This window comes from Anguilla anguilla, chromosome 9, assembly GCF_013347855.1.
Source record: "Anguilla anguilla isolate fAngAng1 chromosome 9, fAngAng1.pri, whole genome shotgun sequence".
NCBI lineage: Eukaryota > Metazoa > Chordata > Actinopteri > Anguilliformes > Anguillidae > Anguilla > Anguilla anguilla.
In genome coordinates, this window is record NC_049209.1 from 48,812,807 (window position 1) to 48,839,171 (window position 26,365).

General features: G+C 42.8%; 1 protein-coding gene across 5 annotated transcripts in view; it reads left to right on the forward strand.

The window, feature by feature from the left end:
* The first annotated feature begins 12,837 nt into the window (after positions 1-12,837).
* Positions 12,838-26,365, forward strand: part of LOC118234966 (galactosylgalactosylxylosylprotein 3-beta-glucuronosyltransferase 1-like) — a 45,548-nt gene continuing 32,020 nt past the window's right edge. For 2 of the 5 annotated variants that reach the window (XR_004766764.1, XM_035431861.1), the window contains exon 1: positions 12,839-13,395. The gene's annotated coding sequence lies outside the window, so the exon portion shown is untranslated. Of the gene's footprint in view, positions 13,396-26,365 lie in introns of all 5 variants that reach the window. The other 3 variants (XR_004766766.1, XR_004766763.1, XR_004766765.1) reach the window with 3 other exon arrangements.

Genomic DNA, 26,365 nt, shown 5'->3' on the forward strand with positions numbered 1-26,365 from the left:
CTAAACGCAGCTAAACCAGAACAGTATCTAAGTCTCTCCATAAATTTTTACCAAACTTATACATTCCAGCGTGATCTTGAAAACAACAAATCAATACCAACCAGCTCAACCTCTGGGCTAGAAAGCATCGTTTATTTATTCAGAGAAGAAGCACACCTCATAAATACCACATTCCTCTACAACCTCCGCTCTCCTAATGCATTTATAAAAATGCACTGCTTGTGCTCCATATTTTCACCTTTGCTTCAGCACTGGTTAGCTGTCAATTGACATGATTTATTCAACCGTGAATGCAATGGTTGAGTATCTGAGAGCCAGATCAATAGAAAAAAAAACAGCTGAGGCATTTTGTAAGTACATCTCACTGCAGTTAAACTCAGCAGCAATTAATTAGTGCTGCAGAGAGAGGCTGCAGCAAAAAGAAAATGATGCGTTGATGCACTTATTGCGTTCTGCTAATAAATACTCTCCTATGAATTATCTGTCCCATACGCATCTGAATCTCTGCCATAAATCCATAAAACACTCGTTCCCCTGTCTCTTGTGTATGACTGTTTGTATTTATTGCACAGGAATATATATATTTTTCCATGTCAATTCAGCTTTCCATCGTGTTAAACCTGGGTCATGAAGCATGCATGCATCGCATTGTTTGGCAGCAATTACACTTGAAAACATGCGGCTGTTTGTTTCAGCGTGTGACACCCGGTGAACTGTCAGAATTGCTCTACTACATCAACAGGAAATGACATGAAGGACGTTAAGTACCAAGGCTTCACCCTCACGACCTTTTAAGCACACTCATCTCTCATCACTGGGTCCTACACCAGTGTCTAACCTGGACCCAGGTATGCAAATCGATCAAATTTGGGGATGATAACCTGCGTCTGCTGAATTCGTGCTCTGTGGCTCGTCCGCTGTATCCATGACAGCCGCGGTTATCAGGGCATTGAAAAGCCGCAGAGACCTCAGACCGGGTTGCCATGGTTTCCTGTTTTATTTTTATTTATTTATTTTTTTTGCAGACCTAAGTTTTATTACATAACGCAGTGTACAGCTATAGGACACCACAGGGCACTCAGGCACTCTGATGTATCAAACTACATTTTACAGGATGGGGTTGGCTTCGTCATGTAGATTTTTAAATTAACAGAAAAGGATTAATCGATGATAGATTTGAATGGTTCAAATGCTATCCTGGGCCTTTTCTTGCTTTACCAACTGTGAAAAATAAATTAAATCTGATAACCTGGTCATGTAGGTTTCACATTAAGCACATATTGCATATTATGCTAATGTGTTGTTCAAAAAACTCTCTGGTACCTGTAATAATTATGTTCTTGCTTTAATATTTTAATCTAATGTCCAAATTGGTAAAAAAAGAAAAATAATAATGAACAACTGAAAAAAGCAGCAGTATTGAGTACCAAAAGTGAGTACAGTGAGTACCAAACCAGTAGTGTAACCAGAATGTACACATTTCAGTCTTCTTAATGCAGGCTAGGACAGTTGAAATAGGTAATTGTAACTGCGTTAATTGCATACACAATGTAAAAAATCACAACCTGTGATGTCAGGTCAGAGGGGCTAGAGTGCCAGTATACCACAAGAACTCAGGTTTGACACCACGCCACAAGCACTGATCTCTCTTGAGGTTTAGAAAGTTTAATCCCCTTGAGAATTTAGAGGCCTAGGGACTTCCAAAATAATTCCCCTCCCCTTCAACTCACACTCCCCTTCTGTGCCAAGATATTTGAAGAAGGCAGCAAAAAAAAAAACCACTAATCAGAGATACAGAATCCATAAATAGAATGTGAGAGCAATACTTTTTGATGCTCAGTATATAATAGCTATAAAAACATTCCTTTTGTTTGTTTGAATGGTGACAGAGCAGATTATCTAGCGACAGAATGGCATGTAATTCAAATCGTAATAACAGCGCTGATAAACAATGTTTTGTGTTCAGCGCTTGTGCTAAATCAATGGGCTGTGTCACACATCCAAAATGCTCATTTCACTGCTCTGAAGGTTTGATAGAATGAGCTAACCCAGTTTATATTGTTTGTGTGAAAAATATCTCTCTAAAGAAAAAGGTTTTACAAGATTGTATTCGCAAGACAAATGTAGAATAACATATACTAGGATTCAGAAAACATGTATAAATAACTTTGAATCACTTGTAGAAAGAGTTTACATTTTTCTTCATTAACTGTTCAGCAACTAACTTTCCAAATTATCTGCAGATGATAAAATTATCACTTTGATTCTCTTGTAAGTCAATGCTTGGGACAAATTTGATCCAGTCCAGGCCATAAACTTGTTTTAGCAGGGTAACACATTGCGAAAAATTTCACATGCATTTCCCCAGAGTTCATAAACATGTTTGTTACACATCATTATAATTATTGGCTGTAGATCATTAGAAATGTTGGCTGCAAATTATTGGTTGCAGATCAATATAAATGTGAGTTTACAGTTTGAGATGAGTCACCTTGTATCCACTTTTGCAGAATATTAAAACAAACAAGCAAAAAAATAACACTGTATTCTATAAAGCCTTTGCATTAAATACACTATGTTTGAAGACTGAACATGGATGAAGGATCAGGCAACGTGAGACACATATTAAAGATAAACTCAAACACACACACACACACACATGCACACACAGGCACACACACAAGCACACACACACACACACACACATGCACACGTGCACAGTCTACAAAATAAAACTACCACGAAACAAAGAACTAAAACGAAAGCATGAAACATGGCCAAAGATGAAGTATATGCAGGGACATGCAAGAACAAAAGGGGCTTTGAGTGGAATTAAGACCACTCATAATTCAGAGCACATGATTTTCTTCAGGTTGACAGGATTTCTTTTTCATGTCGTATATCATTCTAAAATAACGTCAAGATAAAACACTTCTTTGAAGATACTGGGATTGGAATAACCCCCATAATTGATTTGACAGGTATTGTAATTCAGGTTGAAAAGCTCCTTGTTCTGATTCTACGAGCCTCCTGTTTATTTCACCCCAGAATGTCAGCAACGTTCATTTTTTTTCTTACATCAAATGTACAGCATAGGCTGCTAACATATGGGACTAAAACTGATTTGCAGTTCAAATCCTGAGCAGAAGCATCAAAGCCATACGTTATGTGTCATTATGCATCAGTAGAATATTGGCAACAGAAGACACAGTGTATATGATTGGATATCTGCAGACTCTGAGCCTCAATACCTCCCGATGCAAATGCAAATCCAAGATTTGGAGGGACAGATCAGATCCCTGACTGATTCTTGTGTTGAGGCAGCAATCATAACATATGAAACGTATACGTGTCATAAAATGACAAGTATAAACAGACCATAATTTGCTCAAATGATGACTGTATATAATTAGTGTGCTGGAATGCTTCCATTATTCACAGAAGGCAGCATTGACAACCATAGACATCATATTTGGAACCTATGGTAGGGATATTTTTATCCAAAAACTAGTTTCATTTTTCACCCCACCTCGTCTCATTATGCAAATCTATTTTATTGTTTGTTTGTCATCAAGGAATGCCCAATAACAAACACGATAATGCGTTATTTCCATTTTAATTACCCCGAGTGTTGCTTTAAAAGCAGAAGTCAGGTGATGGAAAAACACACATCGCTGGAGAGAGCAGAAATGCCTTTGCCGGATCCCCTAAACCGGTGCAGGGCCGCATGCACACTATTAGCCGAGCTTGGCCAAAGCCCTCGGATTTAACCGCATTAAATCCATTTTATCTCAGATCTGTGACCTTTCCTCCTCCAGCCAGAGTTTATTGCCCATCGGCACTAAACCCGCCATCTGTCCGCGGAGAGGAGAAAGAGGCGACAGAGAGGGGGAGAGATAAGGACGGACGAGAGGAAGGATAGACGCGTTCCCTAATTAAAATTTACAAGTGTCTTAACAATTATACAACAATCTCAGATTGAACATGCACAGTGCTTTATTGGCGTGAAACTGTACACTATTTTATCACTACTGCATGTGAAGTTTTAGATACTTCTTTGCAATCGGATACGTTTCTGATTGTTTCCACAAAGCACCCGTTATTCCCACATTTCTATTTGATAGAAACAAAGGACCTTTACAAAAGAGCAAAGGTTGGATATTACTGCAGTCTGAGATGAAGAAAATAATTGCATGCAATAAAATTAAGGAGCAATTTCCTGCAAATGCCAGCCGTATTAATTAATAGCTCTCCAGTAAGCCTTGCATAGCAAGTGTTTTATTAATGGATGTGTTGATTAAAATGCAACTAACTCACTCTGCGTGACTTGGGTTAGGGGGCTTGGAAATGGATGTAGCCAGTGCTGTTCATCGTAGAGACTGCAGCTCCGGCTAAATTAGCTTTGACCAATGACAGGCGTCGTTTCGCCCCATTGGAACCCATGAAACGGACCCAGACGTCGACGCCCTCAAAGTGTGGTCTCAGGGTTGCCAGAAGGGAACACGTTGGGGCCATTATTGTTATACACGTGCCTAAAGGAAGAGAGCCCAAAAGGCTCAGAGACACAGACTCACGCTAAGAGATCTCAGCTGTGACTGATGGGTCACATTTGCATTGAGACCTTAATGATCTTCGTTTTGAGCAGGATATAAGGGAGCGTTTCCTCTCGCGTCTATCTCATCTGTTGCAATAACAGCAGGACCTCAGCACTCACAGCTCACATGGTGGGACTTTGGCAAGTCCATTAATTAACACTCACGTTGTGTGAGATGTTTCCTCATTTCAGGTATAAATAATGAGAACATTTACTTTTGGAACAGAAGTCATATAACTGTAGCAATGCTTTCTGGTGTTGAATATATAAGCACATTAAATGCTGTGAAAGTACAATACTAACAAAGAAAGCTTATTACTCCTAGCTCCCTAATATATATATACCATTGTATAATGGCTCTATGGCTAAGTGATTAAGTATGTTTGGTTGCTTATTCAGGTGTGTAAGTACTCTTACGTTTACACTTAAAGTACATATGTCACATTTCAGGGTTCAGCAGGACAGTTATTCTGACTGCTGGTGAGAAAAGGGCACTCCCTTGCCTGATTGGCTGAGCACTGGGAGACTAGGGGTGGGGTGGGATACAGTCATTAAACACTCAATGCCAATTTACTAAACATAGAGGAATATAAACACACCATTAGCTTACCAAGCAGCCACAGTTATTAATATTAATTTTATTGACAGACACCATTGCTCAGGGCCAATTAGAAAGCTCTGAAGTCTAAGTGCTCTTCATTTGTACAGCCTGATGTTAACTGATGCAAAGTGGGTTAAGTACCAGCGGCACTGCCCCACCTGGGAATTGAACCTGCAAGCCTTCGGTTGAAAGCATTGAGGCTGAACCAGTACTGGTACTCAAAACACATTCATTTCCCACAAGCAAAGCTGTGTCGGCTATAAGTACCATCTAAGCTCATACAAAATAAATAAAATATTTATTTTTAAAGAATATAAAGTTTGAGGGGAAAAATATAAGTTTCTGCATCTGGCATTGTTTTTAATAGGCCTAGTGTAGTAACATCTGTTTTATGGTAAACATCATTTCTGCTTTAACTAAGCTTGCTCATTCACCCATGGGCTCTGGAATGGGGGGGTGGGGGGTGTTATATATAGCAGTTTGTGAATGTGAAAACACGTTCTCATGTAAGACTTAACTGAATCATAGTTTAGAGTGTGTAGAATTACTATTATAATGGGTTTTTCATGAATGGGCATCAGGGCAGAAAATGTGCACATTGCACAAACACAGCACGATGTGAAACAGACACACTGTTCAGCAGGGCAAATGGATCTATGCCACACTTGGTACTGGGCCGTATAATGAGGAAAACAATCTGCAGTAGTCAGGATGTGCAAGACCATTAAAAAACCATTATCTGTGATCTAAAACAAAGTTTGGCTTCAAAAACAGAGAAGAGTAATTGAATGAGAGCCTAGAAGGAACCTTTATTTTGAAATAAATGTCAACAGAAATTAAGATTTCTTGGTTAAGTCTATAAAGGCTGAAGTTTTGCCTCAGTGAAGTTTAGTGCATTGTATGTGCTTTCCTGTCAAAAGACTGGAATGTGCATGCAATGCAGCACTTCAAGGTACAGGGACAATGTTTTTGGTATGATTGTTCTGTAGAGTGTTTACAATGTAATAATAAAACCTCAACAATAAATCTAGAACCCCAACCCTTTTTTCATAAGGGTTTACTGGTTTCCATCACAGGTGGGACCCAGCACGAGTAACATCCCAGATAATGACAAAAAAAAAAACAACAACAACCGCAAAAACAACAAAACAATGTAATTAGGCACAAAATGTTGTTTTTGGTGTAGCGATTTTGGCCTGCTTTGATTGGGTACCCGCAGTGGTGCTGCAGGGTCCGTTGGCTTTCATTGTTATAATTAAAAGCAGTTAATAAAAGTAGTAATTAAAGCAGTTAATTACACGGTTGTCGCCTCACCTGGTTTCTTGAGTCGAAATTCGATTTTGATTTTAATAGGAAACCAAAAAATAAATAAAAATAGCTCAGCAGCTTTCCAGAACCATGGCTGCAAAACCCTGAAAGCACAGGGGGGGAGAACAGAATATTTAAGGGGGGAAATGTGTGTGATCATGTGGCAGCTTTCCTCCTGCACTACCCAGTGAGCCTCCTCTATTTGGCTTGTGGTGGTGAGCTCAGTGAGTCTGCCCTATTAGGCGGTGATTGGTGATTGGCTGTGGTGGTGATTATTCAATCGCCTGAAGCAGCTGCATGTGGAGACGGTGAGATTCGGGTGTGAGCCCTGTGAGTCAGGTCGGTGCTGTCCAGGGTGCTGAACTTCTCTGACAGTGAGCTGCCTCACACACAGAGTGGTGCTGAACGGACAGCAGCCGCTCTTCAAATATATATGTTACGGTCAATGTGAGAATTCAAAATGACAGGTTGTTCTGCAAAATAACTGATTTTTCACATTGACCATAACATATACAGTATATCCTGAATGTTTCATCTTTGAAGTTTGTCCATACAATGTGATGTGCTGTGTAGTATCTAATCAAGTATATTTTGAAAACATAATATTATACAAAATACTCAAATGATTAAAATGATTAAATGATTATAAATTATTCAAAATGATGGAGGCATAGGCTCATTTGCAGAGAAGTATAAACCATACAAAAAAACATACAAAAAGACTAGTATCTCGTACAATACAAACACATAAAATGTTTGAGATTCACGTATTTTAAAAACTGCTTTTCCCTATCAGGGCTGAACATTAGATAAAGTGAGCTGCAGTCACATTCTGTCAGAATGCCTTCATCTGATTGTGTCCATTATGGTTCCTGTGCTTCTAACTGCCTGGTGAATTTTATCTGTCTCCTAGTTCTGTGAACACATTTGGCCCTGAACTCTATAGTTCCAGTTATCGCACTGCATTCATCAGAACACAGATCTGAGTTTGCCTACATTTAGTATCACCCTGACCTTTATAAGTAATTACAGTGTAAGTGAATATGGAACCACCACATAATGACAAGCAAGTTCTGTGTGGCCGATGCTCAATTTCATATGGCTGCTCAACCGCAGATGCGGTCAGGTTAAGGTCGAGCGTTTGAGTGGGAGATCTGAAGCTGAGGTTACGGCAGAGATTAGAGAGAGACACAAGGCTGCTCAGATGACCTTATGCAATGACATAATCAGCAAACACCTGTTCTCCACGATTTGCTCTGTAACAGAATACACGCAATGCAATTACATGTTAATTTCTCAGTAGCTTATTAAGTACATGCACAAACTTTATAAAGAGCTGCCAAATTAGTTTTTAATTGCATGTTTCTTAATGCACATCTGCTGTAGGTTGTGAGGGTCACTGTAATGTGCTGTTCAGTGAGCAGACGGTGTATACGACCTGTACCATGGGAAAGGATCATTGAGTTTTACATGTGGGTTCATACATCACTGTCGTCTTGGTGATGCAATGTCCATTCATCATTTCCTTTTTAACTCTGCTTTCCAGGTCTATCCACACATAATTTGCTGCTTTTGTTGTGTGATATTTTCTCCGTGCATGTCTTGTTCTACCTCCTTGCAGCTGCCGTGTTAATTTCATCACAGCAACGACAGCCTGGTGAAATCTTAGCCTTGATCTGTACAGCATCCTTCTTATCCTGCTCTCATCCACAGGCTTTTAATTGCACATTGTCTGGAGCTGCTTCTAGTTAAATCTCTTTTTTTGTTATGGAGTCAAGGAAGGGGTTGTGGTGAATTGCTCAGGTGAGATTCCATTTATTTTGGCAATAGCCCGCGATATGTTGCCGAATGGTGACTTTCAGCATGCTCTTCCAAGGCCGGGCTGATTACTTGCCTGGGTATTTGGTTGATTAAAATGTGAGAGCGCCTTTTAATTGCACATTAAGATTCCCTGCCGTAAGACATCTTTCTCCCAGGGGCTTGGGGAGATAAGTGAAAGGACGGTGAAACGGAGATAATCTCATCAAACTGTCATTTAGAAGAAGCGGTTTGCCTCCCCCCCCCCCCCCCCCCCCCAACCGCAATCCACAGCTTTATATTGCACTGCTTTTAATTTGCTTTGACTATGTAGCAGCTTAACAGGTTCATTTGAGAAACAAGGCGGGTCCATTTATGTGACTTAGTGCTTCTAGCATCCCCAGTCACTGTTCCAGAATGAATTAATTCCTTGTCTTTTATTTGTTTATTTGACCTTTATTTAACCCCAGTCCCAGGTAGATACTCGTTCAGATTAGAATTTTTGTTTTTTAATGAAAGCCCTGGTCACACGATTTATGTTCGTTTACACAATACAGTAAAACTTTTTATGTGCTACTTTTGTCTGAGGTGAATAACCTGACAAAACCAGTGCATAGAAATGTATTTTATCTTGTTTTGTTTTATCCTCCTTTACTTTTCTATATATTTATGATTTTATAAATAAACTAAAAGCACAAAAAATTTATTACAGACTGCACTACATAAAAATAAACAATGTTCATAAAACGGTCAAAAAAAGTTCAGTTGACAGTAAAAATGTGCGTAGAAGATGCAGGTATGCAAACTGTACTTAAAACATTAACATTAGGTCTTTGATTGTTGTACCTGCGGATTTACCAGTTTACTATAAATTATTTCAAAGTAACCTTCAAGTAAGGCAGTACAGTTTTGTTCATAAATGATGGGGCCCAATTTCCTGACCATCTCATTGCTAGAAGTGTGGATAGCATAGAATCCTGGGAGGGTAAGTTGCATTTATTCATTGTTTTTCCATTCGAAGAGAGTCTGGAAGAAGATATTTTCATTCATCACCTTCCCTCCAGCTCTCAACGGCAAGTTTGAAACTCACAGAAAGGCCGTGTGATGCAAATTATGCTCTCCAGGTACAAAGATAAACGCGCATGCTACTTGTTGAGTTGAGTAATTGTATTGCCAAGCTACAAGCTACCCTGACTTGTCAACATAAAAAATGAGTGTGCATTTTGTGTGTGAAGTATTTTCCAATAAACATCAGCAGTGAAGCGAAAAAGACATTTGGAAAAGTCACTCTATAATTCTGCTGAAGGGAGCAGATCAGTGCTGTTTATCTGTCTGAAATAGTTACGGATAACGCACAAATAAACAGAATCATCCCCCCTTCCCCAGTTTAAAAGCACTTCTTTATGTGAGGGTCAAAGTAAGGAGGTCAGGACAGTCAGGTTTGGTTACTGCAGTAGTGTTCACAGAACAGGATCCCAAAAGAGCGACAGGAGAAAGAGCAGAGAGAGAATGTAAACCTAGAGCACCATGGTCACTCTTTCTTTCCATCACAGAATTACTCATCATTTTATAGCTGAGCCACTTGGGTTTCATGTTATTGTATGTCCTCCTAAGGCCTGGCAGTTCATTTTCTTTACCCCTGCAGGGGACATGAGACGCAGGTGTTAACCTTTAGAACCATATATTGTGCTAAGCTGAAAACTGCACTATAAGGGACATTCAATTAAAATGAAGGGAGAAAAATCCCAGGCTCCTGTTCTAATGGGGACTCAGCGCTGTAGAGAACTGAAAGAGAGCCGGGTGTCGTAGCTGTAGATGTTTGGGGGCAAAATTACTTTTCCATCCCCATCCTTATCAGCCTCAGTAGCAAATTTCCATATTTTAATTTGAAAAACGTATTGAAATATGAAAATATCTTCAGTGCAAAAATAAAAACGACATAAAAAAAAAAGCACTGACACATCCACGCTGCTTTTGAGTGCGTTACCTGAGAGACACCGCAAGCGCAGTGACATCATCAGCCTGAGAGACACCGCGAGCGCAGTGACATCATCAGCCTGAGAGACACCGCGAGCGCAGTGACATCATCAGCCTGAGAGACACCGCGAGCGCAGTGACATCATCAGCCTGAGAGACACCGCGAGCGCAGTGACATCATCAGCCTGAGAGACACCGCGAGCGCAGTGACATCATCAGCCTGAGAGACACCGCGAGCGCAGTGACATCATCAGCCTGAGAGACATCGCGAGCGCAGTGACATCATCAGCCTGAGAGACACCGCGAGCGCAGTGACATCATCAGCCTGAGAGACACCGTGAGCGCAGTGACATCATCAGCCTGAGAAACACCGCGAGCGCAGTGACATCATCAGCCTGAGAGACACCGCGAGCGCAGTGACATCATCAGCCTGAGAGACACCGCGAGCGCAGTGACATCATCAGCCTGAGAAACACCGCGAGCGCAGTGACATCATCAGCCTGAGAAACATCGCGAGCGCAGTGACATCATCAGCCTGAGAGACACCGCGAGCGCAGTGACATCATCAGCCTGAGAGACACCGCGAGCGCAGTGACATCATCAGCCTGAGAGACACCGCGAGCGCAGTGACATCATCAGCCTGAGAGACACCGCGAGCGCAGTGACATCATCAGCCTGAGAGACGACCCGCGCGAGAAGCGAACCGAAGCTCGCCGCGAGGCGCGAACACCGAGGGGGAGATGAGCGCTCTCTCGCCGGCGGGCGTGCGACACGTTAGCGTAGCGCCCGAACGGACCGTTCAGACGGGAATTCGTTCCGGCACAGCCGTGCCTGAAATTAACCGCAGGACCAAACACAGCGCCGAAAAAGCTCGCCTGCCGCACACATTCAGGGAAAATATACTTCCCCTCACGCTCACAGGGAGAGAACGTGTTTTTCACGCGACTGCATAAAACTCAGACTGTTAACTGCTGTACTTGTCCTCTTTATAATCGAGGGCAGCGAGGGACAGGCAGGAAGGAAATCTGAAGCGCTGGCTTCTGGAGGTGAGAAGAAAGAGAGGGAGAAAGGAGCTGAACACCCACAGCAGCTGTGAAAAGCTGCCTAACAGCGAGAGCAGACTACAGCTAACAGAGCTGTGTTAAAATGGATTATCATTTTCAATAGACACAGACGTGGCAAACAATGAAATCTCAAGAACACACGGTGGCCATTCAGCCTATCAAGGCTCAGTGTTCATCTACAAACTACAGAGCATGCAGCACTGTGCTGAGCCTGGACTTAAACACTCTGTGCTGCATGACCCGTACAGTAAGATGTCCAGTGTTCATTCAACAATAAAGTACATATGAGTCCAATAGGCCCTGTGATAGACTGGCGACCTGTCCAAGGTGCAATCCTGCCTCTTGCCCAACGCATGCTGGGATAGGCTCCAGGCTGGTGCTTCTTTCAAGTGCAGCTCCAGAAGAGGCCGATGTGCCTGTCAGCACACAGACGCTCCCCGAGGGGAGGTGGACTCTTCTCTCCAAAGCAAACGTCCGTAACCAGCAGGATCTACATCGCTCCTGCCTCAAAACATAACAGCTGGCCCAACGCGAGACTGAGAATTGGATTCTTCATCATTTTATTTCCTTTTCCCAGACGGTGCACAAATTATTTGTGAATTCGGAAGAATCCGGAGCTGGTCAAAATCGCTTGCCACGTTTCCTACTGTTTTGTGACGGTTGGTTGTGTAATGACAGTTGGGCTCTAAATCACACGTCTGGGGATTTGTGTGCTACACTGACTTGATGGATCGGCTGACAGGCTGCCATACTTTGTCATCATCAAATTCATGTTCAATTCATATCTGTGCATGTCTCAGGTGTGTTGGGGATGACAGCCAATTTATTCATCCTGGGATCTTCTCGCAAGTCACAAAATACAGAACCCCCAGGCTTTTGTTTGCTCAGAAATATGGCGCACTAGAAATATGGTGTGTGTGTGTGTGTGTGTGTGTGTGTGTGTGTGTATGTTTATGCACATGTGCCTTTCTATAATTTGTGGACATGAAGATAATATTTTTTTATTAAGATGGATGCGTGTCACCATTTTCTAATAGAATTTAAACAATATCCTCCTCTCTATAACAAATAAATAAATAAATAAATAATGAGTGATTAAACCTTCCTGGCAGGACACACAGCGCATCTGTGGCTCAGGACATCTAGAGCTCAGATTGCTTGTGCAAGAAAACACAGAGTGATTAGTCAACCAAGTAGCTGGATTATTCTCAGTCAAATGGGATATACCACCTCCAAAGAGGAGGAGAGATCCTTCTCCTGACCCAGAGATGGACAGAAGACCAAGCCTGAAGAGGGACACATTTCTCTCTCTCTTTCTCTCTTTTCCCTCCCCCTCCTTTTCCATCTCTCTCCTTTTCCCTTTTTGCCTTCTCCCCCTCTCCCCTCTCTCTCACTCTCTCTCTTTCTCCCACTGCCGGTCGCCCACCCCGCTTTCTGGCACAAGTGGTACGTGCCATTAACAATTCCATCCCTGTGAGGGGGGGGTGGGTGGTCTGTGGCTGAGACAAGAGGCTACTTTAGCCCCATATAAACACATTCGCAGATGTCTTCCCTCACTCGCCGTCCTCTCCTCCCTTTAGCACGGGCTACCGCTTAGCCGCCACATCACTGGAGCAGACTGCAGCCCGCTCGCTTCTCTCTCTCTACGACGACCGTGTGCACACGAGCGCGCCCGCGCGTGTGTCTGCGTGTGTGTGTCTGAGACACCGGGGAGAGACACAGAGACAGAGACAGAGACAGGGAGAGAGAGGTTTTGCATTAGTCCTGATTCTTCATTCTTCTGTTCTTTTTTTTTTTTTTTGGTTGGTTTTTTTTTCACTCCTCTCTCTCTCTCCTCCTGGCTGGGGACTTGAATGCGAGGGTCAGCGTCCACGCTGGGGGATAAAACCCGACAGGAAGGGGGGCTGCTTTGAATGCTGCCTGCGTTTCTCAGAGAGGAGAGGAAGAGAAACGGAGCGAAGCCAGCGGAGACCAGACGGGATTGTGGGAATGAATGGGAGTCCTCACGCAGCGTGCGCTGGGAATAGCTGTCCATTCCGGCTCTTCAGGTGAAGGTAATTTACTTTCTTTAGCCCTGCTTTGTGCACGGACGCCCGCTGTCTCCCGGTCCTGCAGGCTAATGGACAGGGAGCGCAGCTGCTGCCATGTGTCTTGTGTCTGTACTTAGCGGGGGGATTAAAGTGCAGAATCAGTATTCATGGAGAGTGTGGATTTACACTGTGACTGCAGGGCTCTGTAACGCTGGCTGTGTGTAGACGCGGTTTGCTCAGAGTAGTGGCGGATCTGAGGGGCTGTGTGTGTGTGCGTGTGTGTGTGCGTGTGCGTGTGCGCATGCATGCATGTGCGTGTGTGTGGGTGTGTGAGAGCATGTGTCTGTATGCCTGTGCTTGTGCATTATTATGTGTATGTGTAAATGCGTATGCCTTTGTGTGTGTGTGTGTGTGTGTGTATGAATATGTGTATTCAAACATCAATTTATGCCAGAACCCTGTACTGAAATAAGCTCATAAGAGTAAGTGAACTCATGGCTGTAGTGGAGTCACTCTTTCCACACTGTCCTGGAAAACTCTCTCCAACCCCCCTCCCTCCTCTGGAACAGTATTCCTGTTCAGGCCGTGAGCATGTGGTCATCCCTCGCTTAATTCCCAAAAACCTCCCCTCCCACTGACCCCCTGAGGGCTAGAAAAAAGCTTTTATTCACAAATTTGAGGTTTGGTAAAGCAAGGCCCAATGAACCCGGAAGACCTCGGCATGCTAATGCACCAGCCCACAGGGAGGTTAAACAGGGACCCCCTACCCCCCGTCCCATCCCTCTCTGCTTTGCAGCAGCAGCAGCAGAATATTCCAGCCTCTTGGCAGGAGGCATTAATCTCGCAGGGGTCCAGAGTCGGACACACAAATGACTCAATCAAAAAAGGTGGTTGTAGTCATGGCCTGGATGTCTGTGTGTTTGTGTGGCACTGCTGTTGAAGGGAGTCATTTCAGGGTTAAGTGTAATGCAGGAGCCCAAAGTGAGATCAGGGACTCCCCACCCCTGTGACATCATCGAGCCACTGAGACAGAACCCTTCCCCACCTCTGTGACATTATCTTGCCACTGAGACAAAACCCTTCCCCACCATGACATCACCAAGCTGCTGAGGCAGAACACTAGCTCGCTCTGTGAGAGCAGAAAGCCGCTGTAAGAGTCACCGCCATCCGTCCTGGACATTAGATCACTGAGCCCATCAGGACCTCTGCCAAAAAGTGATTTATGACACCCCCCCTTTAGGAGGGCAGCTGCCGTGACTCTGTGTATTTGGGTTATGTTCTTTGGGTAGAGTCTCATACAACCACACACACACACACACACACACACGCAAACACACAGACACAGACACACACACACACACACACACACACCAGCATGTCAGTGGTGATCCTCAGGCTTCCTTCAACTCTCACAACATCCAGATGCAGCAACACAATCAGCTGTTTCCTTTAAAAAGATAAAAGAACACACATTTCCATGCTCTGTTTCTTCTTCTGAATACACAGTCGGCATCTGCTTTCTGACATGTACACAGAATGTTCTGGAAGAGTTTGGACAAACACAAAAGCAGATTTTTGGCAGTGTTGCCCCATGCCCCACAGACACATTGCCCTGTCTGTTTACTGTTCCTGTGGGGGCATCCTTACCTTCAAGAGGACATCTGTCCTACCCCCCCAACCCCACATCAGAAAAGCCTGCACCCCCAGGCCCTCAACACCGGCAGCCCTGTTCTGTTTGGGTTGCCAGTTGGAGCTCTCTAAATGCACCCCAAACCTGACCCAGTAGCCTGTCCTCTTTCAGTTGCCAGGCAGAACAACAGTTCTTTTTCTTTTTTTAAACTCTTGCTTTTCTGCACTTGATGCTGTTTGCACTGGTTTTATTTTCAGTCATGTGACACAGCATTTATTTTTATTTCTTCCAGCCCTGTAGGGGTTCAGCTCTGTGTGTACTGGAGGGGGGAGGGGCCTATCATAACTGCACCTACCCTATCACAGCTAGAAGTAGGCATGGCTCTGGTGAACGCACACACACACGGACGTATGCACAGACACACACACAGAGTCTCAGACACACACACACGGACGCACGCATAAACACATACACACTCACACATGCACACTGTTAACTAACATGTTAGCTTTCAGCACAAGCTGTAATAAAGGCTAACAAAACCTGCTTTTCAAGATAATTTTAATCACAAATGCTGCATATTGCAAATCTTTGCCAGAAATATGCTTCAAGTGTGAATGTAGAAAATTAATAGTACATGTATCCATAATTTTGAGTAATGTTGATTGAAATGTGCTACATTTTTCAATGCAAGTAATAATTTGTTTAATTCTTGCATAACGCACTTGAGGAGAACTGCCTATATCTGATGGAATTGAGTATTTTGTGACTTATTCACTTTATTGTTATTCAAGGAAAATAACTGGAAACAAGTTGAGATCAAAAGTCAGTTTAAGTTTTCCGCCTCCTCAATTTTCAGCACAGCAGTCGTCACTGATAAATGGTAATGTTGAGGCAGCTGGATTTATTGTTGGGGAAAGGTAAAGCTTTAGCAAACTTTTTAGGAAACTTTATTTGACTGAACTCCCTCCAGTGATTCAGCTCTTTGAGAGAAGCAGAACACGAAAAAGAAAAAAAGAAAAAAAACCAATGTGTACCAATAGATCCCATAGCTTCCTGATACACTTTCAAAGATTATATCATTGTCTGTTATGTTTCCTTGTTAACAAAGATCAATGTTTTTGAGAGCTCAGCTACAACAGGTATGAAACATGAAAGCATTTCTTTCTGTCATGGTTGTGAGGATTCAGGACGTTGTTCACTGAAGGCCCCAGGCTCAGTAGATTTTATGTCAGTGGGGACCGAGAGTGGGCCCTAGAGGTACATAAATCCACACACAGATAAATGTTCAGAGTCAATTCAAGTCTAACAGAGTTCATATGACTCCAATATGGATCACACTCTACCAGAGTAATATGTACTCTATCCGTGTTGATTTAATGCAGAACATTTTACTGTTTAGGGGAGGGAAAGTACCCCAAATACTTAGCCAATAATGTTTAAAGACAAAGCATGTATTTCAAAAGGTGAAACTGAGTTTTTGTTTAGAGGGTAATCAATAGCAGAAAAAAATCAGTGTTAATGATTTGATAATGTTGTCCATAACTGCCTTTTAATTTTCATGCATCAAAGGATTAATGTCCCAGCCATAAAAATAAATTAAACACTAGGCAGGCTGTATCATGGAGTGCTTTCACAGCTTCTGAAATTACCTCCAATTTCTCTGTCCTGTGAGGTCTGTTGTGCCCTTGTGTGCTGCATAAAAATATGTTTTTGTAAAGTTTATTAAAGCGAAGAAAATTAATTTGCTTACTTTTCTCAGAATTGTCCAAAAGAGCCCCTGCGACTACAAAACCTGCTCACATTTAATCACAGAACAAAAAAAAATGTTCAGAGACGACTTTTTCACAATGAGAAGGATTGTACATTTAAGGATGGGCACGTTTCCCCGTGTTGTGGCATCCTGAGAGGGAATAATTCATAACCAGTCTTGGCTGAGATCATTGTGGACAGAGAAACGTGCGCCAGAAGGTTCCAGAAGGCTTGGCGTTCAGTAGAGCAGGCCCCGGTCAGCTGTCTGCAAGGCCGGACTCAGCAGCCGAGAGCCCACGATTCCCCAGCCAAAGCCCATCGATAGCTCCTGTCAAACACCCGCTAAAATGCCTTCAGTCTCCCTGCAGATGGAGGTAGCATTTGGACTGTCAAGATGAGGCACGATTAGCTCGTGTGCGATAAAACAACAACATGACAAGGACTGATGGATCCGATCCAGTGAGCCCTTTGAAATGTGGTGAAACCTTGAGTTTAATTCACTGAAGAGTCTGTACAACTATTCTCCCTGGCATCCTCTGTAACAACAGGATGAGAAGAAGGGTCACCCCTCAACCAGCTCTAATATTTGATTTACCTTTTGATTACTATTTTTTTCTCAACAGTGTGGCCAAATTCTAATACTGGAAAAAAAGTTCATTCTTAATACTTCATATAAAATCAGAGATCAGGGGTGGCGGTGGGTCACCACCCTGGGTTTCTAAATCACAGGGGACCCTCATGCGTGAGCCCTACTGCAGTGGAGGACATCCTGATCTTGTGCAAAACGTAACGCTTCCTGCTAAGGTCACCCGCTAGTGCACACTCACCTGTTCCCCTCAGTGAGGTTAAACATTTACACAGTCTCACTGATCCCCTCCAGACTGATTTCACGCACGCCGAGTCACCCCTGCTTTTTACGACGGATCCTTCTGTTTCTCCTCAGCTCTACAGCACGACATCACACGATGAGAGGGAATTTATATATGGCGGTTTTAATTTTATTGATAGTTTTGGAGAGTAAAATAATGGAGGCCTGTCGGTCGAAAGGCGCTAATGTTTACGTGAGAACAGCTGGCTGTGCGTACGCAGTGATGCGGAGAGGAGAGGCGGAGTTTCGGGTCTGAAACCACGGCGATGATGGCGGCTGGTAGCGCTCGTGCGCTATTCCCCCCGCTCCGCCACTCGTGTTCAGTCAGGGGCCGTCGCAGGAGGCAATTAAAAAATAATCGTCTGAAACGCCGCCAACGCGCTCCCCTCCACTCGCCATGCGGATGAGCGTGGACGGGAAAGCGAGACGCGGGGGAGGGGTGTGCGAGAGGTGGGCGCCGGTCGAAAAGAGGAGATGGATCCCACGTTCTGTTTGCCGGGGTAAGGTTTTGTGGCGGACCCCCTTCCGTCCGTGAATAATCGCCCAGCGTCGGGCTAATGAGCTCAATAAAAAGTAAATCAATCCTGGAGGAGGGGGAGGGGGAGGAGGGGGAGGCCAGCCAGCAGGGCAGCCTGGCGGAGGATGGGAATTATTGATGCGCTCTTCTGGAGATCAGAGAGAAACCCGCGCTTTCCAGGAGCGGAATAACGAGCGGGAGCGGCAGCGGTCGGCAGGCCTTCTCACCTTCGGGGGTGGAAGCTGCCCCTGAGCGCTGGGCTGAGGTCGGTTTGGGGTTTTCTGTGTGGCGGTTGAGGTTGGGATTTGGCGGTTGAGGTTGGGACTGGCCCTGTGTCAGTGCTGAGGGGAAACCTCTGCCTTGAGCTTTTGCCTCTGTCCCAGTTCCCCCACACAACACAAGCCTGGACAGAAGAGAGGCTGTCTTCACACAGTACTGTGAGGAACCATAGGGTATATAGTCACACATAAGCATGAAAAGGTTTCTGGAAGCGAGAGCTCTGCTGGAGGCCTTTGATTGGTTAGTTTTTCAGGAAGCACTTGGAGTAGAATCATGGTTGGTTCGTTTCTGAGGAAGCTCATGGAGCAGAACTATGATTGGTTAGTTTCTAAGTAAGCACTTGGCACAGAAATATGATTGGTTAGTTTCTAAGAAAGCACTTAAAACACAAATATGATTGGTTAGTTTCTGAGGAAGCATAAATATGGGACTGGACCTTCAGCCATGATGATTGGTGGACTGGTGAAGCCGCTCATCACTCTCCCCTTTGGCCGATGCTCAATGTGTGTCACACTGATGCGCCAGCACTGGCTCAGCCAATCAAACGCTCCTAACTTCAATGGGTTACTTTACAGAGGATCAAAGGGGAGTGGGTGCAAAGCACAGGCTCTAAGGCTTCCTGATTATGTGTCACCATGCGGAGGGCTTTCTGGGCAGAAAATAACTAGGATGGGTGAACAAGGACAACCTCACGCCTATAGATAGGGGCTGAGACTATGCTCACAGTGACTATTATTCTGATTCACTATTTTATCTATCTATCTATCTATCTATTGTTGTATAATATATATATATTATATAATTATAAAGCTTTCTTTTGTTTACTACATTGCATAATGTTCTAATTTTGACTGTAACTCAAGGAATGGCTTCTGTGGAAATATAAGGAACCTGACTTTACGCACTGTGCGTTCATTGGCATGTGTTCTCATAGCCGCTGATTCTGATGTACCTGCACCTTCTTGTCTCGATTTACACAGTTCCTCATTACATTTAACCACATCAGTAATTCTCCTTTGCAATAATTAGCAATGCAGATGTACAAATAATCAGCATGAAACCAGCTTAAGGTCTCTTACAAAAACAACACAGTCTTTACAGATGTATAAAACAACCCACTGAAATTTTCTGTGGAAACAATTTATGACAGTTATGAAAAGAGCAAAGAACTTGCCACTGTTCTTCATAATTACTTCTTCATAATTACTAAACAGGATGGAAATAGATACGGATGCATGCACAGTAGATGTACACGAGCAGTTCGTGAGGGGTCTTCTCTGCAGATTAATGCATGTTCTTGTCTGCACAAAGAAGACATGGTGAACACAACAGGACACAAACAGACAGTGTTGCTCGGTATACAAATCTGTAGGCTCCCGTATGGATATGGAAAGCATTGAAATACACTGTAACTATGTAGAGTTTTTAAAAAAAACATGTATTACATGTATTACAGTATCTGAACGTGTCAATATTGCAGACACTTGCCTATTTGCCAATCATATTTGTGTAAGTGTTGCAATATTTTGATATTTCAAGAGTACGGCAGTATTTTCAATTTTTACAAACAAATATACAGTGCATGACTGGTGTAGCTGTCAGAGTTAAGTGATGTGGAGAAGGTCTGATCTGACATTGTTTTTGTATTCTGCCTTGCTGTTTATTTTGCGTCAATATATATCGTTTTTAAATCTGTTCTGGAAAATTCCATCCCAGCTTCTTCTTCTGCAACTCTAACCATACAAATCAAATTTATGAAATTAATAACTGCCGTCTGTTTCTTCTTCCTCAGTTGTTTTTGCACAATGTTTGCATGCCATTTTAATGAAACCCTTCAATCACTCTAAGAAGGAAACATCAGTTGTGTTTTTTTGTCCAGAACTCTGGCATTCCAGCTGATCTGGAAATATTATGAATTAGAAGAGATATCCTGTATCTTAGCCTTAAGTTACAAAGCATGTACTGTATCAGATGTTGCTATGATTGATGTGATTGAAGCATCAATAAGACTAATTTGCCAGGGAGAAATGTATTTTTGTAATACCGAGCTCTGCCCTTTTCCCCCACAAAGCCTTTGGGGTTTGATTTGGGTTTCAAGATAACTAATATTATTATTCATAACAACCAGCCATTTTCTGTTCTCTGTGGTCACTGTCGAATTAACCGGTTATTGTATTTAAAAATAATCTTGATTCTATCGCCAAAGCAGACATTTTGCTCAGGGCTGCAGCATCTGTGTTAAAGAGGAAACCAGCCAGCTCAGTGCCACGAGCTGTCTGATAGAATATAATTAACTTGGCACATTCCATTTGGATTTTTTTTCTTTTTGATCTCCAATCCCTCTTTGACTCTTTCTGTTAATAGGATAAGTGAGGACATTGGCAACAAAGGCTTGTGTGTGTGTGTGTGTGCGTGACTGACGGGGGTGGTGGGGTTGGGGGGGGGGGGGTTGGTTGGGGGCTGGAGAGTACCAAATATTTTTGAGAAAGAGAGAGATATGCACAGACAGAGAGATAGAGAGAGTGGAGAGAGATAGATAGAAGGGGAGACAGAGAGAGAGAGGGAGAGAGAGAGAGAGAGAGCACTGCAGGTGACCCAAAGCCCTCATTAGCAGTAGGTGTGAGGCCAGTGCAGGAAAGGGACCCCACTGCTCAGGCCCATATGTGAAGTCTTAAGCCCTTTTGATTAAGAGCCAGGGGTTCAGGGTTCTGTCCAGCAGCGTCTGAGCCACAGGCAGCGGGGAAAAGGGCCATCTGACCTGCCACACAGGAGGAGAGCACATTTTATTTCATTAGCCTCGCCCCCCGCCGCCCGTCCCCCTATCCCACGGCTCTGTCATCCAAACTGGTGACATTTTCTCTGTGACTATTTTTGTCTTTGTCCCACGCTAAATTTTGGACCTGACACAGTGCTGCTCTTTTGACTGCAGGTGAAAGGAAAACCTCTTTTGGCTGAGTCTCATCATTATATATTCTTATGTGCAATTTTTTACAAACTTTTATCTACTGTCATCATCGGGGATATTTTAAATTTAGCATGCAGTCAGTCACAAGGTGGAAACATCCGGCAAAATCACACAAACTGAAGAATTCTGTATGGGGGAAACTGCAACGTCTGCACCCTAGTGCTCAGCTCTACCCTGCATATGAGGCATTAATATGTCACCTGTTCCAGTCAGCTGGTACTTCCTTTACCCACATAATAAATCAGTGACAAGAAGCCATGATTGCCACCATCTGTTTTAGCCCATAGATACAGGGCATATACATGGATTTCACAGGAGTGGGTCAGAACTGATCATACAAAAATTACAAAAGGTTAATGGCTCCTCTATAAATGCATTAAATTTACCGTTTCAGGCTCTGTTCCATTTTACATTATGTGGCAATAATACATCCTATCACATTTTAAATATGAACCTGGACACAGTGCAACTACTACTGTACATGTGCAGATTGTTATGTAGTCCTTAAAATAAGGAATTTCACATGCATAGAAGACTTTGTGGGAAAATAGAAAATGCTAACCTTGGTGGTAGTGACTTTGATGAATTTATGTTATTTCTGCAGTTAAATCATGTATAAAATAAAAAATATTGACAGAGCTTCAACAGGTTTTCCAGTTGCAAATACCTTGTGACATTGTGTTTGTAGGTCTGTAGTTGGTTAAACTCCATCTCCGTAGTTAGTGTGTAATTAAATATAGTATTTAATAATGTACAGTGGGACCAAATTTAAACTTTTAAATAAAATGTAGGCCATATTCCTGCTAAATATATAGCCTCAGAATATATTATTTGTGTGAAATAGCTTGTACGTCATGCAGGGGGTAAAAGTATTTTTGCAGTGTTCCCATGGAGAGAGAGTCCACTCAAACATAGCTCCATCGCTTCCATTTAATTGGCAGTTGTGGGCTTAAAGTGCTCCAGAATTGAACGCTAATGATATCATTTTTATAGATTCTACAGGTAACAGCATGGCACTGTAGAACACACATTTTGAAGTGAACATTATGCAAGTTCACTGTAATAAGGAGAAAATGACTGTGATTATGTCTCTCTGTATTTAGATTCTGTAGTGGGGTTGAAATGCTCCAGATATTTTAAATAAAAGACTGATATTGAATCTATGGGTTAGCGGATGCATTGTAAGCTACCTTTATGCAATATCTTGAATCATCCCCCAGTTTGGCTGAATAACTCTCCCTTCCTTATTGTTACTTTGATACCCACCTGTCTCATTATCCCTGTACTTACAGAGAGCTGGCTGCTTTAATTAGATTGGCCACCCTTTTCTGGGTTATATTTTTTCCTTCAAGATGGTTCAAACCATCTCTGCATTTAATTAGATTTATCAGTGGAATAATATTTCTCTAATTTCCCAATGCAGTTTTCTGAAGGCTATTAAATGGAAACTAATGCAGTACTAAAGGTTGAGTGCTTATTACAAAACCCTTTTGCTCATTGTATTAAGTTGCAATTCATTTTTTGTGTCTTTTGTGTGTCGTTTTTTTTCTTTTATTAAACATTCAAACTAAATAAAGAACCCTTGTCTTAAGGGTTGGTGACTGGGTGTCTATGGATGTTCTATAATGTATTCATTTAAAATGAATTTACATTTGCACAGAACTGCTCAGTACTGTATAGATGTACACAGAATGATGATAAATCCTGAACTGTCTGATATCCAAAGCCCTGTTTCAGCACCTTATCTACTTCATTAATGCAACGGCATCTTTTTTCAGTCGTGCTTCTCTCCCTAATCCCTATGGGGCTGGTGTAAACTGCTCTGAAAGCTATCTGCATGATCCCTTTGAAGCAGCTATTGATTTTGTCCATGTGCCAATAGCGTATAGCATAATTAGACCGAGGCTCAGTTTCTCCATACTGTTTTTCTGCAGCCTGCTCCCTCAGGGATCCTGCTACAATATTAATGACCACAAATCCATGAATGCTAATATCCTGCTGGCCCACTCGTTACGCAGTGCGGCTCCATTGCTCCGCGTGTTTTATTATTTTAGCCCCATATTAATTATCATGAATAATACACGCCAGTCAGGAGACGGCGAGAGAGGAAACATCGGAATCGCCGATGCGCTGGGAGACAGTCGCCGTTCGTGAGGCTCGGAGCGTCTGAGACGGAGTAAAGAGACTTAAGAAGCATTTCCAAAATCCAGCAGGTAAAAGCAGGACCAAATCTCAGGCAGGCAAAAGCACACCTAAACCACGCAGGCAAAAGAACACATGAAGCGAACACACAATAAAAACCTGCCCTGTGGGGGACCAGACCTGGCCAATAAACACGCAGAACGTCCAACTGGCCCGAGCCTCACTCCCCCAGTCGCCCGTACTAACGGCAGTGGTAACGGTTGCTAAGGGGACCGGCCATTGGGAGGAAATGGGACTCACGGTGAGCCATTAGAGCTCCTGTTTCTGAAAGAGCTCTGTGATTATTTCTTTAGTAAGAATAAGAATAATAATAACATTTTTCTCTGAGAATGGCGGAGGTGTATGCCTGGAGAGACAGAGTTTTGGCATGTCATTAACTCTGTGCAGACCCAAATCTGAGCCAGGCCCACACTTCACTCCCCCCCCCGAGGTGAAGCCATGGAGACTGGATCCTGACACAGGTTACTGTTGGCTCATTTATAGGAACTTTCTAGCGAGTCTTCCTCTACTCACCACTATAAAGGATTCTGTAATCACTTCACTGGGCTGCCTGGATCTTTAGGGTCTTCTTTGTCATGTTTGTGTTCCCTTTTTGAATGCTTGGTTTAGATCTTTTCCTTCTAAATCATTTAAATGTTTCTCATAACTGCATTGAATATCTGTTGAACATTTTGGAGAAAATGGGCACATGCTCCCATTGGAAGCTGTGTTTATTAAACACTCCTGTTTTCTGTTATGAACATCAGCTTTGCAATCTCATAAATGTGGAGATTATTTTGCTTTTTTCAATATTTTAAAATCACCCCTTATCCTTAGTGTATACCCAAAAAAGCAGATTCAGCACACGTCTTTGAAGAGAAATGCACACTACAAACATTTCTTGCAACACACATTTTTAAAAATTCATTTCAGTCGTTTGCATCCCAAACTGTTTGTGAAGAATCTGTGATGTGAGCAAGAACATCAAAAAGAAGGCTGAGTTACCAATGGGTTCCAAAAACAGAGACAAGCATTTTGTGAGTGTTCCTGTTTAAAAGGGATAGTTCACTTTCTGAAGGTTTTGTTTCTGAGTACTAAACCTGAAAAACTAAAACTGAATAGTTTTTCTTTTAGTTTTTTTTTTAATTTGATTTTCCAAGACAAGCTGTGTGCAGCGAAGGGCATTCGAGAAGCATGCCGTAGTTTCTCCTGACCTTCTCGTTACAAAATGGCTGATAATGGTTTAAAGCAGGAAAACAAACTCCAATACTCTGCTCAACTCCAAAGCATTGTACTCAAAACCTGATGTACAACTTTAAACAGCAAAATGGTCAGTGTGAAGTCAACTCTGACAGAATACAATACGTTTACCTCTAATATAGCGCATATTGTCTCTATTGGACTAGTACGCATTGAGATTTGATTTACAGTAACACAAACAGTTTTGCTGTGTTGTTTTGTCCACATGCAACAGAAATCTATACAACCATACTGCTGTGCAGTAGTCTGCCAGATATCAGACATCTAAGTCAGTATGTTGTCTCTCTTGCTGTGAATCATGGGTTTTTTATTGATGGACTGTGTAGACACATGGACAGACTGTGTAGATAAATGTATATCTATGTGATCTATTTAAACAGAGAGGCTGTGGCCTTTTTCTCTCAGGGCTTTTGGCCAGTATTCAATCAACACTATTTCCTTACATAATCTCCGGTGCTGGTGACCTTTGACCTGTAGAGCCATTGGACCAGCTGCTTTTTCTTTCCATTTTAGTCAAAATGTCAATTTATTATCATCTCCATGCATTTTACCTGCTTTATGTTAATGTAAAGTGACCTTGGAAAGAAAGTGCCATATGAATAAAACTTTCAGCTAGTTCAGTAACTGCCAGCTCCTGAACTTGATCTCCTCGTGGATTTGTTTTAGATGTCATGCACTTGCCTTTCCTGTTTCTTGCGTTCATTGAAACGCTTGGTTACACCCTCAGAGATCTGTCTGTTCTCTGGAATGAAACTTTTTTTTTTTTTTCCAATTCCCCTAGCCCGGGTGGCACGTCTGCTTCTCTTGAGAGATTTCCAAGAGTTCGAGCAGAAGGATGAGTTTAAGCCCAGCTGCAGTAAAGGTTCTGAATCGCACAGCGGGAGCTGCAGACTGTAACGGGCCACAGGCACAATGTTTTAAATGCAGAAAGTCTTCAAAGTTTGGCAGCCAGCACTGCCCTTGTGTCTTTAATATGAAGTGACCTTGCAGCTGCAGGGTAGGCTGATAGTAATCATCACGAAAAGGAAGCGTGGAACAGCGATGGATTAGCCTGTGACTAGACGTATCGCAGGACAGAGCATGAGCGTGAGTTCTGAAGGGCAGCCATGTTGGAATAGATTTGGGTAGAGGATGGAGAGAGAGAGTGTGGACAACCATTAAAGATCTCCCTCCTCTCATGCAAGATAGTGCTCGACACTACAAGCCCATTAGAGTGAGGAAGAAAGAGAGACAGAGCCACTCCAAGATGGCTGACAGTCATGCCTCACTCCGCCTGTTTATAAGCAGCCCATCTCTGTGTTAACCCAGCCAAGGACTCTGGGATTATTATTTTATTTTATTTTACAGAATGCTAATCATCAGTTAGATATGATTGGATAAATGCTTCTTACTTTATTTATGTGTAAACTGCAGACATTCTGCTCAGATTTCTTATGCAGAAGACTAAGGGGGGGAAATCACCCTTGATATCAGCTACTGGTCCACAGCTGACCTCTACTTGAATAAAAAATATGGTAATGAATCAGATCTCTGCCCCCTGCC